Source organism: Arvicanthis niloticus, chromosome 2 (genome assembly GCF_011762505.2).
Source record: "Arvicanthis niloticus isolate mArvNil1 chromosome 2, mArvNil1.pat.X, whole genome shotgun sequence".
NCBI classification, from domain to species: domain Eukaryota; kingdom Metazoa; phylum Chordata; class Mammalia; order Rodentia; family Muridae; genus Arvicanthis; species Arvicanthis niloticus.
In genome coordinates, this window is record NC_047659.1 from 133,683,747 (window position 1) to 133,697,258 (window position 13,512).

Consider the following 13,512-nt stretch of genomic DNA (forward strand, 5'->3'; position numbering starts at 1 on the left):
ATATTAGTTTATAAAAGAAAAAAAAGAAAGAAAGAAAAGAAAAAACCAACCCTAGGGACTTCTGTGTTACAAGCTGTGTTGTGTCTCGGAGCAGGTAAGCTGCCAGGCCGGGATAGTCACCAAGCACTGGCCTCTTGTTGAACAGAGGGTGACCACGTACTAGGCTAAGCTCCTTACAAAGTAACTCTGTTCTCATAACAATCCTGTGAGGTATTATGTTTGTTTACAGACGAACCTAGGGGCTTAAGGACCTGCAGTGTGAAAAATGGGGCAGGGATTAGAGCTCAGACAGCCTCGTTTGTAACCTGTGCTGGTACAGTAGCCCTTTCAAGGGGAGAGTGAGCCACTGTCATAGGTAGAAAGGAAGGGAAGATCTAACCCAGCAGATGAGAATGTTCTAGCAAGGAGGTCCATCTGGTCGGAAGGAGGCATAAAGAGGCACGCAGCTGGCAACAGCTGCACCTACTAGGTGCTCTTAGGGAAGGAGGCTCACAGGGGCAGTGCAGGGCCCTGTGTATCCAGAGTCTGGAAGGGCTTGGTCCTGGAAAGAACCCCTTCCACCCACAGCAGGACAGAACACAAGGCCATAGAGGTCTGGATTGAGGCAGGGCCCCTGCCTGGGCAGGAAGTACTGGGAGAGGGAGGAAGGGCGGAACCACCTTGTGTGCTTAGCTCATATTTTCCAGAGTCTGCTTGGTTTGTGCTCTTGCCTCCAGTGCCTCCTCGGTCGTTGTTTCCTTCATGGAGCCTTCGCTGTCCCTTTCCATTCCTTCAGTGGTCACATCTTCAAGTGGGCTTCTATCGTCATGAATAACTAGTCTACCCACCCGCTGGTCTTTCTGTAGTTCTTTTTCTATCAATTCTTCTACTCAGTCAACAATTTACCTAGTATTGGCTGTCTGCTAACTAAGGATTGTTTTAGGCACTGGGGACCTGCCCATGAACCACAAAGGGAACCTCCACACTCATCGAAGGAGGCAGATAGTAAACAGTTATGGAGAAGAATAAAGCAAGATGGATGTGAGAGTGCACATGGGAAAGGCCTCCAAAGGGGTGACAGTGACTGTGTGTGTGTGTGTGGGGGGGTGCTCCTGGTGACAGTGACTGTGTGTGTGGGTGCTCCTGGTGACAGTGACTGTGTGTGTGTGGGGGGGGTGCTCCTGGTGACAGTGACTGTGTGTGTGTGTGGGGGGGTGCTCCTGGTGACAGTGACTGTGTGTGTGTGGGGGAGGTGCTCCTGGTGACTGTGACTGTGGAGGGGGGAGGTGCTCCTGGAGACAGTGACTGTATGTGTGTGTGTGTGTGTGTGTGTGTGTGTGTGTGTGTGTGTGTGTGTTGCTCCTGTTTATTTGATTTAAGTATCTCAGCTTGGGCTGAAGCCACAGACAAGGTTCTATTCTCTCTGCTTCCCCCTTGGAGCCTAGGCCAGTGCTGGCTACTGGACGTGCTCGTCCTGGTGTGACTTCACAGGATCCAGTTTGGTCTTTGGCAAATCCAAGAGGATACCAGGGCATCTGTAATGTCTAACACTGAGGGGTCGCCCCAGATACCAGTGTCATCCCCAAGGACAAGAGTGTCATGGAAATGGCAGCAAGTTGTCCCCGGTTATGGCTTCCGTTTGATCTGACGTAGCTGTTTCCCAAGCAGCAAGAACAAATGGCTAGATCAGGTGCAGGACCAGAAGCGGTGATTGGGACAGGGAGGGATCCCCAGGCATGGTCAGGGCAGACCCACATTCATTGTCAAAGAATGTAACAATGTCCCTTGTCCAACCTTAAAAAGGAAGGAAGCTGACACACGGATGAGCCCTGAGGACATTATGCCAACTGTGGGTGGGGAATGGAGTCTCACTCAAGCTCATGGAGACTCCCTGACCCTCATCCATTCCCTCTGCACACCCTTCTAACACGTTTCCTGCTTGGCAGGAAGAACATTCAGGAGCTTGGAATGGAGCTGCAGGTGGCCAGGCTCTGGGGAGAATGCAGACTCTCCAGAGTAGAGTGCAATTCATCCTGGTGCCTAGGAGACAATGCCCCTGCCCCCACTTCTCCTAGGAGGGTAATTTACTTCTTTGTCTTCATCATCTTTCTGAGGGCACAGCAAAGTAAGTGCTTGTGGGTAGGGGTTGGGATGGGGCAACCCCTGAGGATTGATGGTCTCTAACAGCTCTGAGTAGTTTTCCAGGATAGTCCCAAGGCCCTGTCAGAGGCTCCTGTCAGCTTTCTTGGACTACTAGAGGATGGGTTCAGAACAGTGGCTCAGAGCAAAGGCGATACGGCAGCCATGTTGCAGCCAAGACCACAGGCTTCAACTGTGCATTGCCTTCATTCTTGATAGAGGTCAACCAGTTATCCTTTGCTGGACGTTTGGTGGCCTGGAGCCAGAACCATGAGGTTGGATTGTTCCTCCAAGTCCTTCACTCTTGCCGTCCTGTGGGCTCCTCACTTCACTTCTGCCACCACATGGCAAATCGTCCCGGCCAGGGTAGCCATCCTCTGAAGGTCACATGGCCATTGTCACCGTTGCCACCACCCTCACATGTTTTAAAAGCCATGGCTGTAATAACCCACCCTATGTTCTTTGTTCACTTCCAGACCACACCCACCTCAGCTCTGTCGCCCACAGCACATCATGGCGAGCACTCCTTAGCAACACGTCCCTCCTCCCGGTCCTTCTCACCATCACCAACTTGTGGCTTTTGTTTTGGTGTGGTTTTGAGACAGGGTCTCAAGTATCCTAGGTTGGTTTCAAACTCACCATTTTAGTCAAGGGTGACCTTAAACTTCTGACCTTCCTGCCTCCATCTCCCGGAATTGCAGGCCACTGCTACCATGTCACAATTACTTAGTGCCGTTTGGGCCCTGTTCACGCTATACCGCAGTGATTGAGCTGCAACCCCAACCCTGTATTCGTAACATCTGCAGCACCACCACCCCCTCACCGGCATCTCCGCACCGTTGTTACTCTGCTCTTCCTTGAAGGAATCCACCCGACAACTGCAGGACTCTAGCAGATTTCCTCGGCCTCAAATTGTTGGCACTGTGCTGGCAACCATGGATAAATCACTCACCAGACATCGAATTGTAAAAGTACTGATGGTGACTGGTAGCTTTTGCAGTGCTGGCCCAAGACAGAGAAAAGTGGAGCCTTGACACAAGCTTCAGAATAAGGAAGGACAAGGAGTGTCGTGTGTGTGTGTGTGTGTGTGTGTGTGTGTGTGTGTGTGTGTGTGTACATGTGTGTGTGTGTGTGTGTGTGTGTATAAATCCTTGCAGTTTTTTTTTTTTTTAATTTCTTTGGTTTTATTTGTGGTGTGAACTTGCATGCAGATGTGTGTACTGGGTGCATGCCATTCTCAAGAAGGCCAGAGGAGGGTGTTGTATTCTCTGGAACTGGAGAACACATCGTGAACACATTGTGAACTGCCATGTGGGCACTGAACACTGAACTGTGGTCCTCGGCAAGAGCAGCCAATGCTAACTGCCCAGCCTTCTCTCCAGCCCCTGGGTTTTATTTGCCTTTCCTTTCCTTGTCTTTTTTCTTTTTTAAACCAACTGGTTAATTTTTCTTTCTGAGCTTCTTGTCTTGGTCAAGCTTTGGCCAGGGCACTCACTGTACTTTGCATTATTTGACTAACCCTCCAGAGAACATTTAATTATTTCCACAAAAGAAGGACCTGGCCTTCAGAGAGAAGTTTGTTGATTTTTACAAAAATCATAAAACCTATTAGTTGAGGAACTAGTTTTAAATCCAAATGCAGGCCACATGTAGACCTGAAAACCCAGCTACTCAGCAGGCTGAGGCAAGATCACAGCCACCAGGCAGAAGACAAGTTGCTGAATTCCGGGGTATCCGTGGCTCATCATTCTGGGCCTGGATGAGGGGCCTGGAATACACACATGCAGCTGAAGAAGAAGGGGCCCGATACCCCCCAGGCCACTGGAAAGAATCTTGCTTGGCATTTTCTAGATGAGCAAGGGATACAGGCTGAATCATAGGACTGGGACTCCTCTCCTGGAGGTGGGGTCACTGAGTTTGGAGGGGCTTGTGGTGGCTACTGAACGAGTTTATTCAGCCTCCTCCAGAGTGCCAGTCTTCAGACTCTTGGAGGTGAGGTTGAAATTGGTAAGTGACTCCTTGGGGCGTCAGTTTTCCTGTCTGCAAAGTGAGTGGGAAAGACAACAGGGTCCCCGAGGGAAGACAGGACGCCTCCTGCACTTCTGTTATTGTTGGTCCCCATCCAGAGCTCCCATCCAGTCGGCTCAACATCCCGGGAGAAAAAGCAGCTCTTTGTCTTTGTTTTGTTTATTTAACTTTGAAACAACGTGTTTATTGTCTCGTATGAATGGCCACACTTATTTTAAAGGCTCCAGCTATACGACCAGCGTTAGCCAAAGCACCAGCTGTGTGGCAGTACAGATCCGTGGTTTCCACTCACCAGGCTCATGCTCGGTATGGGCAACGCTACCCTGTCCTCTTCCTTATTCCAACTGGTGTCAACATGTTCTCTGTGATGTCCCTGTCCTGAATCCGAGATCTGATGTTTTCATCCCAGCCCCAGAGTGCAGCCTGCTGGTTGCTTCTGTACACTGCTCTGTAACCTGAAGGCACAGTGGTAAAAGAGTGAGTGTCAGCTGGGTGGGATTTAGAGTCACCTAGGAGACCCACCTCTAGACGGATCAGTGATGCCAGTGAGGGCATCTTCAAAGAGGCTTAATGGGAGCAGGATGACCTACCGTGATGGGGAGTGGCACTGTGCCACAGCCTGGGGTCCTCCATGGGTAAACAGGAGAAAATCAGCCAAGTACCAGCATCAGCAATCTCTGCTTCCTAACTCAGCACTATGTGATCAGCCACTTCTCACTCCCGCCACGCCTCCCCCATCCTGGTGGACTGCGTCCCTTCAAACTGGGAGCCAAAAGCAACCCTTCTCCGAGCTGCTCCTGCCAGGTGTTTTGTCCCAGATATAAGAAAAATGAGGTGCTACACGGGGCATTCTACGCATGCCTTTTCACTGGGGTGCCTGTCTGGGCTGTTCTGTGAAGTCTCTTCAGTGTTCATTTCTTCAGTTGGCTGCTTTTGGCCGTGGGCCGGAACTTTCACAGGCATTTCCCTTTCGCTTTGAATCATTCAGTCCAAACTTGTAGCCCTGGGGGAACCACAAGCCTGTATCATTTTATCTCAGCTGAGACATTAAAAGATTGAACGGTGACAGGGGCTGTGATTTTCTAAGGATTTATTTTGTACTCAATAAACAGACACTTTCCTCTGCTTAGGGACTTTCCCATGATAAATATACTGTGTTCTCTGATCTGACACAGGAACAATTCTGTCCCAGGCCTCTGTACTCTGAGAAAGCCACACAGCCACCAGAGGCTACATGTAGGTGTTCCTGGCAAGAATCTTCCTAGCTCTGGTACAGGAGCCCCTGGGCGACTGTGTGGAGTGCTCTTATAATCTTATGCTCTGGGTGAGTGTGTGCATGTAGAAGTTCGGGAGGAAGAGCAGAACCAGGTGCTTGCTGCAGTGGCCTTTGAACACCTGGGGCCTTGGAATACAGAATTGATGATGAACTTTTGAAAGATTATTGCTGGTTTTGTTTTGGTTTTGTTTTTGGTTTTTTCGAGACAGGGTTTCTCTGTGTAGCCCTGGCTGTCCTGGAACTCACTCTGTAGACCAAGGCTGGCCTCGAACTCAGAAATCCGCCTGCCTCTGCCTCCCAAGTGCTGGGATTAAAGGCGTGTGCCACCACTGCCCGGCTAGTGCTATTTTTTAATTCTAGGGACCAAACCCAGGGCCTCAAACATACTAAGTGTATATCCTTTGTTCATGTGCCACTCTTCTCTATAAAGATCACGAGGGTATATTTTGTAGTCCTCTGTGTTAATAAGCAAGTATTTTAAAGGATCTTTACATTTGTTAAAGATTTATTTTTTTAAAGACTGTGCACATGAGTGCATTGCTGACAGAGGCCAGAAGAGGGAGTCAGATCCTTGGAGCTGTGTGATTGTGTGTTGGGATCCCAACCAAAGTCTGAGCCCTCTCTCCACCCCCTCAACCCTCCCCACCTCACCCCTGCTCTTAAGATTTTTAAAAGTTCCCTGCACACTCAGAGGGGCTTGGAAGTGAAGATGAGCCCGTCTCTAGGAGACTTTTGCTTGTGAGTGTGTGAGTGTGTGTGTGTGTGTGTGTGTGTGTGTGTAATGTAGTCCAATAAGATTCACAGGAAACCCACAAAACTTTAAGAAGCATTTATGAAAGTGCTGATACGTTGGACTAAACAGTCAGGACCTAGGAGGCTGGACAGATTCTTTTCTCTCCACTAGTTACCAGCTTTTCTAGGGGCTTTATAATGCGGGGTTGGGTTTGTCGCCCCCTCCTGGTCTAACTGGGGAATGGCAGTGTCTCAGGCTTTGCAAGGCTCACTGGAGAGACCAGAGGCTGTCAACCAGCACTAAGTGGGTCTCCTCTGCCATCAAAGGAGTAATTGGGCTGCATCTCAGCAGCCTCGGTTACCCAACGTTGGTAGACACCTCACCCTTTCCATCCGAAGCAGGTTGGTTGGCGGCTCTGAGGAGAAAGGTAAAAGGCGGAGGTAGCTCCACTCTGGAAACAGGTGCTGGCTGTGCCTCTGGCTTCCTCATCTAGCCAGCAAAGAAAAGAGGGATTTGCTGTTGGCCTGAGGTAAGATCCAAACTTTTCTCTTGGGAGCTGTGAATTATTTATCATTTTCAACTCCAACCCTCTGTGTTCTGTAGTCTCAAATACCTGCTTTAATATTCTGGGGGCGGTGGGGGTGGGGAGTGTGTTGCTTTTATAAACTCCATTTTGTAAGCTCAGAGACTGAGGCCCCAAGACACTAATTTGCCAAAACCTCAGGTCCACTTGACTGTCTGCCCTTTTTTTCTAAAGCTCCAGGACGATTTTTTATTAGAGTTGGAGACTAACAACAGGCAGGCAAGCTGTAAGCCTTGGCAGCTGCCCAGAGGAGGGAGATGGAGGCAAGAAACATCACGTGGCTTGAAAGCAGCCTCCCTGGATGGAGGTGGAGGTGGGGGAGTTTCAGGGAAACAGTGAGAAAACCCACAGAAGAAGAAGTCACATTTTTACTGAGTAACCCAGAGTGGCGTAGCTCAGCTACCCAGTGGCAGTCCAGTAAGTGACTGACGAATCGTACCATCTTACTACCATTTTTTTTTTAATACTGTGAAGGACAGTTCCTGGAAAGAACTGCACGTTCCATGGAACTTTGTGCAAGGCCGATGAGCTGCTCAGAACTGCAGTGGTGTGGAGAAGTTGGAATGCTGCAAGTTCAGAATCAACATTGCTTCCTCAATGGATGTTTATTATACTCCTCTGCATATGACCTAACCACTCTGTGACCATTAGGTAAATCCTTTGGAATGTATGAATAGATCTCTAGTTTCCAACCAATCAGAGGGCAAAGAATGCATCTGATAGCATCTGATAGCATCTGAGGCCTATAGTGGTTTTCCCTGCTTTGCCAGAACCCCCTTACCTAGTGTTCCTACCGATGCCTTTGAAAAGTGCTTTGACTTATGACTGTATTTGTTCTGTTGCTATAAAAACATCATCAGACGGTTACCACATTCTGTAACTGGCCCCCAGAACTTAGCACAACTGACACCATAGTAGAGGCACCATTCTGATCTTAAAACCCAGCACATAGTCCTCCAATACCTGCCAAAGTGGGAACCAAGACCTAACTCATCAAAGGCCTAGTTCATCGTTCAGGAAAGTCCCTAAAGGAACTAACCTTGCTTTCTGGCTTCTGTAGTTCTGCTAGCTGAGTGTGACAACCTGAATGTTGTTGTCGTGCATAAATGACCAAGCAAGGGCTGTAAGGCTCTTCATGGTATGGGTAAGTGGTTTGTGCAGCTGCCAGCCGGCAATAAAGACTTTGCTTTCATCTTTAAGAGTGTCCATATAGTAGTCTCTGGTGGGATTACCTTGTAACAATTGGATCATGGAGTTTGCTGTATCCCAAATCTGTGTTATTGGGTCATGATTCTATAGTAAGCTATCCCCCCTTTTCCTTCCTTCCTTCCTTCCTTCCTTCCTTCCTTCCTTCCTTCCTTCCTTCCTTCTTTCCTTCTTCCCCTTTCTCTTCTTCCTTCCCCTGAAACAAGGTTTCTTTGTGTAGCCCAGGCTAGCTTGGAACTTGCTCTGTAGACCAGGCTAACTTCAAACTCAGAGATCTGCCAGCCACTGCCTCCCAAGTGCTAGAATTAAAGTCGTGTGCCTCCATGCCCACATCTGCAAGGTCAGAACCTGCATGGAAAGAGATCTCAGATGACTCTTACATGTCTGTGACGTGCTTCTGCAGAGCCTTTTGACCCTAGCAGCCAGAACCTGAACTGATGAAGAGACAGGCAACAGAGGTGACCCTGCCTCCTCTCCAGTCTCACCAGTCTCCCTCAGCTTAGGTCTGGAAAGTCTTGTCACACAAAAGCCCAGCCAAGTCAGGAACAAGACCTGCTTCTGCTCTGCCTCTGTGTCAGTTCTTGTCCTTTTACTCACCCTAGTGGCCAGGTAGGGTGGCATCAGCAACCCTTGGCTCACCTCTATGGTTAGAAAAATGAGGGTTGCTTCTCTCCTGGGCTGAGCACCGGTGGGCCACTCCCTCAATCTCTGCTCCATCTTTATCCATGTACGGCTTGTAGGCAGGACAAATTGTAGGTCGAAGGTTCCGTGGATGAGTTGGTGTCCCCACCCCTCCAGTGGAAATCATGCCTGGCTACAGGAGGTGGCTGTTTCAGGTCCCGTATCCCCTATTGAGAGGAGTCTTAACTAGACTCCCTCATAGATTCCTGGGAGTTTCAGAGGGGAGATGAGAGGGAGGGACTAGGAAGAGAGGAGGGAGGGGAAGCTGCGATTGGGATGTAAAATACAATTAATTAATTAATTAAAATAAATAAATAGACAACTAATAAGAAAATGAGGATGGTTCTTGGAGGGACTCAAAGACTGGGTAGAACCAAGTTCTATCTGGATATTAAAACTTTTTAGTATTTAACCCATCCATCAATTAACTTGGAAGTACATTCTTTCTCTGTAGCGCAGGCTGGAGAGACCTGCAACCCTGCTAGCCTTAGTCTCCCAAGGGCTGAAACTCCAGCTGTACCACCACTTCCAGCTTCTCTCTGAGTTTTTCCTGGAGAATCAGGAAGTGTTAGCTCTAAGGAAACTTCAGGACTCTAAGAAGTTTATCTAACCAAACGCTCCTCAGAAAGCCCGGTGGGACCCCAGCTTCCATCTGAGGCTGTCTGTATTCTCCGTTGCTGCCCTTCCCTGGCTGCAGTCCCTCCCTTGAACCTCACCGTGGTGTAATAGAAAAGAAAACAAAAGAAAAGAAAAGAAAAACAAATATTCAGGCTCGGTCACCAGTTCCCATAAAGGTTCTCCAGGGACTCACCACATTTACTGGCTTGCATATGCTAATAAGATGACTCAAAGCAAGAGCAGCAGGAGCCTCGGATGTGGGCTGGCTGCTGAAAACCGCAGACAGGTGGTTAAAGCTTCGGCGAGTTCAGCCCCGCCCTTCATAATCTCCAGAGAGGACATGGGCTCCTGAGATGGAGTTCAATTACCAACAGCCAATGAGGGACTCAGTCATACCTAAGTAACAAAACCTCAATAAAGCCCCCAGCTCGTGGGTTTGGAAAGCCCTGCAGGTTGGCAAACACCACCCCTGTGGTTGGAGGGAGGTGCACCCTGGAGACACCGTGGGAGTCTCTCCCTTGCACCTTGTTTCTCTACACGTGGGCTCGTTTAGAGCCGTGTCCTCTAACTGTAACCCAGACCCCGAGCAAAGTGCCTTCCTAAATTCAGCGAGGGGATTATCAATCTGAGATGGCTTGTGGAACCCCAACTTTTAAATACCCCAAATCGAGACAACCCCCCCCCCGGAACTCACAGGGGTACCTCGTGAAACATCGGCTTCCCGGTGGCTCAGTTTTCATCACCCAATGTGGCAGAACTGTGGCGACAACTACATCAGAGACTGAATAGTCAGTCTAGTGATTTCCAGATGTTTCTTGAGCCCTTGGGATGTGTGGGGTGGAGCTAGTGAACAAGCTGAGGATGGAGCTCCGTACTCTAAATCCAGGGGCCTGCCTAGAACAGTGTTCTTTGGTGTGGCTTTATTTAAAAGTAAAACTTCATGATTACAGAAGTCGCTAAGCCACGATCTCATAAAAAGCATGGATTTCAGTCCTTACAAAAAGAGGATGTCTTCAGAATACACTGCAGCCGTTTCCCAAAAGCAATAACAATTCCTTTAAAGATATTGATCTGTTAAGGCTGTGTTGTGTCTGTGTTCTATAATGAGTATTTATTTGCTTTTTAAAAACTTATCACTCGTGTGTACGCCTGTGCAACGTGAATGCATGTGCATTGTAAAGCACGGCTCTGAGCACTGTGGTGACAATTTTGGAGTTTTGGTTTCTTTGAAAAAACACAGAAATGTTATGAGAAAATGCCTGTGTTTTAATCCCAGGAGTGGGATACGGGGCTGCTTCAGATTGTCCGGAGCAGCTGGACACAGTTATGATTTGCCTCGTGCTCTAGCAGGGGCAGGATTTTTCCAACTGTAGATAGTTTCTGCAATTGTGTGAAGTGTGCGAATTGGAATGCTGGGAACTTTTCAGAGGATACACAAATGCTAGAGCCCCAGTTGGTGGAGTGGTGGGTTGTTGGTGGTTGCTATTGGTTGTTGTTGGCCTCAGTTTGTTAAGTAGTCACACACAAAGAAGAAAGAAGAAATTAGATATCCCGACGGCAAGGATGAAACGTGCCCCTAGGAACTCAATGTCCCAATCAGCAAGAAGTTGTCTAATGATAATGTCACTCCCTTTCCTTCTATCCTTTTTTCCTCTCCTATCTAGTGTTAGGGAGTTAAAGGGGTGGGAAAGGGCTGGGGAAGCTGGAAGAAAGAACCCACAAAGTAGCAAAGCTGGCTGTAGAGGACTCAGACTCCTTTCACTGTGGGTCTAGGAGTCATGCCCAAGTTGTTGGGCCTCTGTGGTGAGCAGGCTTGTCAGCCATCTTTATTTAGTTGTTTTTTTTTTTTTTTTTTTTTTTTTTTTTGAGTTGCAGCGAGGGACAGGATGTAAAGAAGCATGTGTAAAGAACCACATGGTGGCTCACAACCATCTGTAATGGGATCCAATGTCGTCTTCTGGTGTGTCTGAAGGGAGTGACAGTGTACATAAAATAAATAAAATTGGGGGCAGGGAAAGAGAGCGAGCGAGCGAGAGAGAGAGAGAGAGAGAGAGAGAGAGAGAGAGAGAGACTGCAATCAATACTAGGCTTAAACTCCTGGATTCAGAAAAGAATGCAAGGACTACCAGGTGGCAATGGGAGGTGAGGAGGGAGTGGAGAGGTAGCCTGCCATAGCTGTGACCTGGCCTTAACCTCTCGCGCACGCTGGGAGATGAGAAAGACACACCCGTCAGAAGCATTTTCCTTTCCCGTAAAACAGCAGTATGTTATAGACTTAGATGTTCGCAGGCTTAGGCGCCTCGAAAGGTTGATTATGAGCTGATACCTTTGAACACTGCGGGTCAAAGCTCCCGCTCTGGAGACGCACACTCTGGCTCCTGGCATCTTCTCAATGTGTTGTCTATTGCCCTAAAGACATGAAAAGGTCGTGTTTTTTATAATGTCACTTCCTGGAAGTAGGTCAAGGAACCCCCACCAGGCATGCTACACTCTCTCTTCTGAATATGGATCTCAGACTTCCACAGGGAGAACCCTGACAGATTTTTGCTTATAGGATAGCCTCACCTGGTCTAGGCCTGGAAAAGCCTGCCCTCTAGTGGCAGTAGAAAGAACTGAAACCTCACAGTCTACTGATATTTTTTCCCCATTACATGAAAAGTTTAACTCCTTGGATACCTGTTATTTTTGGACCCTCCCTGCCTCCTTCTGTCTCTCTCTGCCTCTTTTTTTCTGTCACTTCCTTCTTTTTTCCTTCGTATTATGTTTCAATTCTGGGGTAGATTTCCACGCTTTGCACACGTCAGGAAAGCCTTCTAGCACGGGCCGCAGCTTCCTAGTTCACTTTTCCTCTTTTGCTGAGAAAGCAAGTCTCTAAAGTGCAGGCTGATACGAATAATTGGCATAAATATTATGTCATCAATACTTGTAGCTAATGATCCAGACACAGCTTCCTCTCTCACGCAGTGTTTGTTCTTGCAGATGTCGAACATGTGGTTGGCAATGAACATGCTGGCTGCTGGTGAGCGGGCATGCAGTTATGCCACAGACTCCACAGGGGACCTGGCTTCCATTCAGGTGGTTAATAGTGGTGGTTGGAAGGCTTACCCGAGAAAGAGAAGTTTCAGCTGGGCTCTGAGGCATGAGTGAGAGTTACCAAGTGTGGTGGATAGAGGGCCAAAACAACCCAAGGATGATTCAAGCAAGAGATGTGGGTTCAAGTGGGGAGATGAGGCAGGATGATACAAGTCATGTAAGTGATGGAGCCCTGTGGGGCAAGCTAAGGGTTTGGGGTGTTATCCTAAGACCAGGGGAAGTGCCAGGACCCTTGAGAGTTGCTATGGTTTGTATATGCTCAGCCCAAGGAGTGGCACTATTAGGAGATATGGCCTTATTGGAGTAGATGTGTCACTGTGGGTGTGGGCTTTAAGACCCTCATCCTAGCTGCCTGGAAGCCAGTATTCTGCTAGCAGCCTTCAGATGAAGATGTCGAACTCTCAAATCCTCCCGCACCATCCCTGCCTGGATGCTGCCATGTTCCCACCTTGATGATAATGGACTGAACCTCTAAATTTGTAAGCCAGCCCCAACTAAATGTTGTCCTTGTAAGAGTTGCCTTGGTCATGGTGTCTGTTCACAGCGGTAAGAACCCTAAGATGGGAGTGAATGAAAGGGGACACCCAGGCAGCAGTGGCCATGGCAACCAATTAGCTGGAAGAAGACAGTATTCTTGGCTTACCAGAGAACAGTTGAGGGTACTTTACTTGTAGATGAGAGAAAGAAAAGGCAGAGGGTAGTGGTTGGCTTTTCTGGCCTGAGCAGTCAAGGGAGTCGGTGAGGAGGATGTCTGTGTAGGAAGGCCCAGAGTTCGTGTTTGTGATGTTGAGCACATCCAGGTGGGGGTGTTAGGTAGACATGGATTTGTTCACTCACACACCTAGGACCCTTTATTAGGAAGAGTATACCTGTGAGGGCTGGGAAGCACAGCAAAGACAGTGCAGTGGCAAGAACATCTGTAAAGGTAAGGCACACGTTTCAGACTGGTAGCCACTATGACGAAAGTAGTGCAGGTCACAGGGCAAAGAGGAGGCAGACAGCTGTGGATGGATGGAGGGGCCCAATACCTGGCCCTGGGGGTGGGGGAGGGGCCCAATACCCGGCGGGCATCAAACATGAAATTCTCGGAGGCTGGCAAATAATGCCCAGTGAAACCTGATACTGAAACTAATGGAAGGTGAAGAGAACGAAACAGAGTGACAGAAAGTTTCCAAA

The 13,512-nt window shown here is 48.6% G+C and overlaps 1 long non-coding RNA gene across 1 annotated transcript; it reads right to left on the bottom strand.

The window, feature by feature from the left end:
* Positions 1–3,640: 3,640 nt before the first annotated feature.
* LOC143441490 (uncharacterized) lies at positions 3,641–9,525 on the bottom strand. Its single transcript, XR_013108963.1, has 3 exons — positions 9,437–9,525; positions 8,584–8,890; positions 3,641–4,601 (listed from the first exon to the last, which is right to left on the bottom strand). It is a non-coding gene; the product is annotated as an uncharacterized LOC143441490 (long non-coding RNA).
* Positions 9,526–13,512: the final 3,987 nt, after the last annotated feature.